Source organism: Sparus aurata, unplaced genomic scaffold, assembly GCF_900880675.1.
Source record: "Sparus aurata unplaced genomic scaffold, fSpaAur1.1, whole genome shotgun sequence".
NCBI lineage: Eukaryota > Metazoa > Chordata > Actinopteri > Spariformes > Sparidae > Sparus > Sparus aurata.
Genome location: NW_022045100.1, coordinates 108923 through 114894, shown reverse-complemented (window position 1 = coordinate 114894; position 5972 = coordinate 108923). Strand labels below are relative to the sequence as shown.

At 39.6% G+C, this 5972-nt stretch overlaps 1 long non-coding RNA gene across 1 annotated transcript; it reads left to right on the top strand.

The window, feature by feature from the left end:
* Positions 1-4214: 4214 nt before the first annotated feature.
* LOC115577517 (uncharacterized) lies at positions 4215-5559 on the top strand. The gene is made up of 3 exons (XR_003983168.1): positions 4215-4265; positions 4571-4699; positions 5527-5559. It is a non-coding gene; the product is annotated as an uncharacterized LOC115577517 (long non-coding RNA).
* The last annotated feature ends 413 nt before the right edge of the window (positions 5560-5972 follow it).

Here is a 5972-nt window from a genome sequence, read left to right as displayed (position 1 = left end):
GTATTTTAAAAGGTGAAGTGTCTGTGTTCCAGAGAACTTGGATACAACAACACCTCCTCTATGCTGAGGCATTATAGGGCCTTACATGGGAACAAGGAGACCAACCAAGGTGGACCAAGCTCAGGTAAGACATTTTAGGATGCAATGATAAGACAGCATACAAACATACAACTACAACATTAATCTATCTTTTAAATGTGACTAATGGCAACTGTAATTGAATACTGCATTTTTTTGTCATCAGGAGGGAAGACTGATGTGGATGAGGCATGGTCACCATGGTTACTGAGGATTCCCAGCCCTTCACTAATGTGGAAGACAAATGGTTCAGAAAGCTTGTGAAATCTTTGAACTCTCCCCATGTTCTCCCCACAAGGCAGGTGCTTATGTGAGCACATGAAGCATTTTTCCCCATTTCCAAATATTTGCCATTACAAGAATGTTCTCTTTTCTTTAGACTTTGAAAGCTGTGGTGGAGGACAGATATAAGGAATCCAGGGACAAAGCCAAAGTCCTTGTGTCCCAGGCATCTGCAGTCAGCCTGACTTCAGATTTGTGGACCTCAATTAATACTGATGCGTATCTGGCTGTGATTTGCTATTTTGTAGATGCAAGCACCTCATTACAATCCATTGTTTTGGGGGTGCTGCATTTCCCTGAGGCCCACACTGTCGAGGATCTGGCTAGGATGAAAGCAGCACCTTTGTCAGAGTGGAGAATCACCCACAAAGTCACGTGCCTCGTGACTGATGGTGCAGCAAATAGGGGTGCTTGTGCCAAGGAGCTCTGTTTGCATCACACAGTTTGTGTGGCACATATGTTAAATCTATTGATTAAAAAGGCTCTTGGACAAAACACTGTGCTGTCTGACATCAGGGTAAAAGCAAGAAAGATGGTGGGCTATTTCAAGAGCAGCACCACTGCAAAGGTGAGTTCCTTTATTTCATTGCAATATTCTAAATCACTCTGTTTTCTTTAAGTTGCTGCTGCAGTAGTGACACTTGAATTAATCACTTTTTGTTGGCAAATTTTATAGGAGAGGCTGACAAAGGTTCAGGAGCAAATGGGACGACCTTCTCTAAAGCTCATTCAAGAGGTGGAAACACGTTGGAACACATTTCCTCCAGCGGGTTCACAAACTAAGGGAACCTGTAGGAGCGGCTCTGGCAGGTCTGGTGGAAACTGACACGTTTTACAAATAAACATCCTGATGTTTTGCATTTTAAAGCCGAATTTACAAGAAGTCACCAATGATTAAGGATTTGTCGTAGCTGTTTCACAAAGTCTATAAAGTTTCTTCTCACTCAACAACTCTTATATGTGCCGTATTTAATAATGAATCATGTCCACATCAGCTGTGAAAACATTCTGCCAAGACTTCTGATGTGATCTTTACTTTTCTTTACTTCCACACTGAATATTCAGCATTATTTCACATCAGTAACAGTTTGGCTGTGGAAGAAGAAACGCCTTGTTTCAGCTCAGTGTCTTCTCTTTGTCTCACAGGACACTCACAGATCAACGACCAACACATTCTACTCTTGATTGGAACTTCAATACCCAGAAATCCTCTGTGGTGACCACACCAACAGTGTGAACATGTCAACCCCCAGACTCCCTGATGAAATGTCTCCATTTAGTGAGTTTTTGAGTTAGGAGACACTTTATAACCTCCTGAAACACTTTTTGTGACGGATTCTTCATTATCTGGGCTTTCTTGTAAATTCGGCATGTGTTCGGCTCCTTGTGGGTCGTGTTGCAGCTAGTGTTGTGACGTTCACTAACGAACCGATTCTATTGAACTGCTCGTTAACATGAACGATGGGAACCGAGTCGCAGCTGGGAACCGTTCTTTTTTCTTTCTTTTTTTTTTTTATATCACTGTGTGCTCCTCCTTTGCTCCTCCCCTGAGTGGGACAGAGAAGTTACATGGGGAGGAGCGCAGCCCAGCTGCACAGTGCTTAATAGATATGCAAATGTAGCATGATGCCATCTGAGTTGTGCACGCTGCCTTTGCATAAAAAGACAAACAAAAAAAATAGAAACACGTCACTGGCCTGCCTCGGAGAGTGCATTGCAGAGTTTATATTAGTAGTAATAGTGGGCTTTATGTTCATATTTTCCTCTTATTTATTCTAGTTTTATCTATTTTTCTAATTATTGAAATATTTTTTGTAATTGAAGTACCATGTTGCAAGTTGTTTTCTAACTTTTTCGAACAAAAATAATAACTGTATAGAATTTGCACTGATGCTCAGGTATAGGCTGCTACTCACCCAAGGACAGTTCAGGAGTCCTCCTCAGGGTTTCACTTTTTTTTTTTTTTTTTTTTTACAACGCAGCAAAATGCACCCCAGGACAGTCCACCAGTATATGCAGATTTTATATTTATAGTAATAGTGGGCTGTATGTAAATATTTTCCTCTTATTTGTTGTAGTTTTATCTATTTTTCTAATAGGCCTACTTGAAGTATTTTGTTGTAAAATGCTTTTTTGTTTTTCTATCAAAATATTCTTGTGTGAAATGTTTAATCTTATAATAAGCCTTTGTTAAAGTAGTGTAAAATTGTGTGGAAATGTTTGCGCTAAAAGCTGCTTTGCACGATTCATTGTAGCCTGCTTTGTTTTTTAATGTTTTTTTTGTGAGTGTTAAGGTCACAGTGTTGCATGAATAACAAGTCATGGTAGCTTTACACACATACAAACAATTTGTACAAAGGGTAAATCCAAAATAGTGATGTCACTGTGAAGGCAGAGTGATATGGCGCAACCTTGTGGAATATTTACAATGAATCCAGATCAGACTTTGAAATCTAGTCCACACATGTCAAATGAGTTTATAATCAATATTTAAGTATAATTCAAACTCAGATATTGGTGGGATATCTAATTTTGTATTATTTTGTTACAAATCTCACCCCATCATACCTCCCAGTGATTATTTCCAAGATAAAATGAGTTGCCACCAGGCACGCCTCTCTGGCTGTTTCCTCCTCAGAGTTTACTTTCACTTTCTCTGATAGATGTGTTGCGCACCCGTATTGGCCGTATGAACCTCCAGCTGAAGGTAATGTAATGAATCTGACATGTTCGACTCGCGAACACAAGCTCTACTTTTCATTGTTACACCGGAAACAGCACAAAAAGTGAAGCTCGGTTGTTTATTTCTCGACGAACTCGTTTAAGTTTAAACTCGGGACGACGGAGGAGAAACAACTGCCGATAAGAATATCCACCATTTTGTGCCGATACCTGCTTACTTACTGAAACACAGCCAACACAGACTGACGACAGTTTAACTACCCTGGTTAAGCATCTTTGATCATTTAGAGTTTCACTGTAGAAGCTTAACTTCTTATCATTATTCATATTATTACTCCACGGTGTGTTACGTCATGTGACGTCAGACCTCAGTTACGTCACACGGGTGAAGCACACTCGCAACCATAAAGTAAACAAGTGTAATGTTCGTGACATAGGTCTATATTATATATTATGTTATATTGTTGAGCTTGTAACACATTTAGTCACACACGAGACAGTTTCTTAGAGCCAAACGTTGTTTAGAATAATATTTTCAACCACAGTTTGTAGAAACTGTCAGCTGACTGTATTTGTCTTTAGTCACTGTTGGTGTGTGTGTGTGTGTGTGTGTGTGTGTGTTGCTGAGTAATTTTTGCTTCACGCCTCTTGAATTTAGTCCATTAAACCAGCAATAACATTACTGACACAGACACAACATTACAACATGTAAAATGCTGTTTACTGACATTTGCAGTGCAAATCAATCAACTTGTGAGCAAAAGATATTTTCAGCTGCTGCAGAAACTGTTTGACCAATCAGGAGCTGCGCTGTGTAATTCTGCTGCTCATCTTAGTTTTTAATGTTTTCATTTTATTTGTTGACTGTGTCAAACATTTTGTCCTTTCTCTCTTTTTCAAAGGTCACTTTATGCTTCTTGTTGTGAAATAATTGTTTTATGTTCAAATGTTCATGGTTGAAATGAATAATAGTCAATTAATGTTCAGTTGATGTGCAGATGAATGATTTGTGTTTCCTCTCCAGATGAAAGTGTGTGTGAGATGAGCAGCATGAATCAGTGTGAGGACAGAGAGGAGGGAGGCCCTCCCTCTAAAACCACTGGACCTGGATCTGGACCTGGACCTGGACCTGGACCTGAGCCCAGCTGTGTTTCCTTCAAGAGTGACTGGTCAAATGATCGTTTAATTGATTTTAAAGAACAACCAGCTCCTGCTGTAAAGAGGTGAGCTGTTAATAACATTAATATGTGACTGATTCATGTTTTAACTGTGGAGAAAGATGTTTTTTGAAACCTGATGTATATTTTCAGCTTCGTTCTTCTTCACTTAAATTTATCTTCTCACTTTAGAAAGCTGCTCAATAGAACCAGTCTTCAACTCTTCATTTCACTTTATTGAATTAGTTTGGTCCAATATTCTCTGAAGGTTTATTCCTGATGTTTTCCACTATTTTATGGACAGAAGCTTCTGTGTCTGAAGACTAGAAAGTGAACTAACATCTCTGGTGGTCTTCTTCTCTGTCCAACAGGAGACCAGCCTCTACTGGACCTGAACCTGGACCTGGACCTGGACCTGAGCCCAGCTGTGTTTCCCTCAAGAGTGTCTGGTCAAAGGATGCAGACATTAATTTCAAACAAGCACATTCCTCAGACAGACAGTAAGTTGTCGTCCTGTTGCTCTCTGTTGATGTTTGTCCTCATTAAATCCAGTCTGACCAGTTGTCCTGATGGTCTTCATGTTCTCAGAGTGATGATGGAGGTCAGAGCAGGATTAGTATTAAAGGACAGGTTCACATTTCTTCATGTCCGTCCCTAAACAACTCTGACAGGACAGTGTTCCTCCTGTGGACAAACAGCAGTGACTCACCTCCTGCTGAAATCTGAGCCTGCTGCTGAGGAGAGGAAGGGCTGTGTGTTATATCTGATGTTACAAAGGCCCGACCCAACCGGACTTCATGGGGCCGGTACTGAAACCCATATGAAGAGTAAAAAACTGTTATAACTGATACATCGGCTAATTAGATATAAAATATATAAAAACAAATAACCTGTTTTCTGATCTCTTAAATATAGTTCAAACACTTGAGACAAAGATATGAACTGAAGATGGAACATTTTACTGTTTTACAATATTTATTAAATATGCAAAAATAATGAAGTTATACAAACAGGTCTAAAATCACATGGAGCATTTTTAAACTCAGAATTTAAGTATTTTTTCTTACTACAAGTCATGTCTCCATGAATATTGCTTATATTTACAAATGATGAATTCATTAGTTTCTTTATATTTAGGCGGTTGTGTCATTAATCACCCAAAAGCAACACACAAAATATTCAATAAATGACTTTCGGGTCACAAATCAGACAAATTAAACATCAAAATCAAGTTTGTACGAAAAACAAACCAGTAATTTAGTTTTTTGGTATCAGATTCAAAGTTTTACAGACACAATGTGACTGATTCTTCATGATTCCTCCACAGAGTCGACCAGGAGAGCTCAGAGGTTCCCAGAGGTCCGTCTGTCCAGCAGCATCAGACACACCTGGACTCCATATTTATGGTCTGTACATGAACAACAACTACTTTTACATCCAGTCTGTTCACAATAATCTCCATGCTGCACTTTACAGACCAGTGGTGAATCTGTCCAACATGGATCTGATGTTAAATGTTGTCATTCACATAATATTCTGTTTCAGCTGCTGGAGGAGAACATTGTGACTTTTGTGAAGAACGAGCTGAAGAAGGTCCAGAAGGTTCTGAGTTCAGATCACTCTGAATCCTCAGAAAGTCAATGTGATGATGAGGAGGTGTTGGGTGGTGAGGATGAAGAACAGAGGAGGAGCAGCAGAAAGGCATTTCTGAAGATCACACTTCACTTCCTGAGGAGAATGAAGCAGGAGGAGCTGGCTGACCGTCTGCAGAGC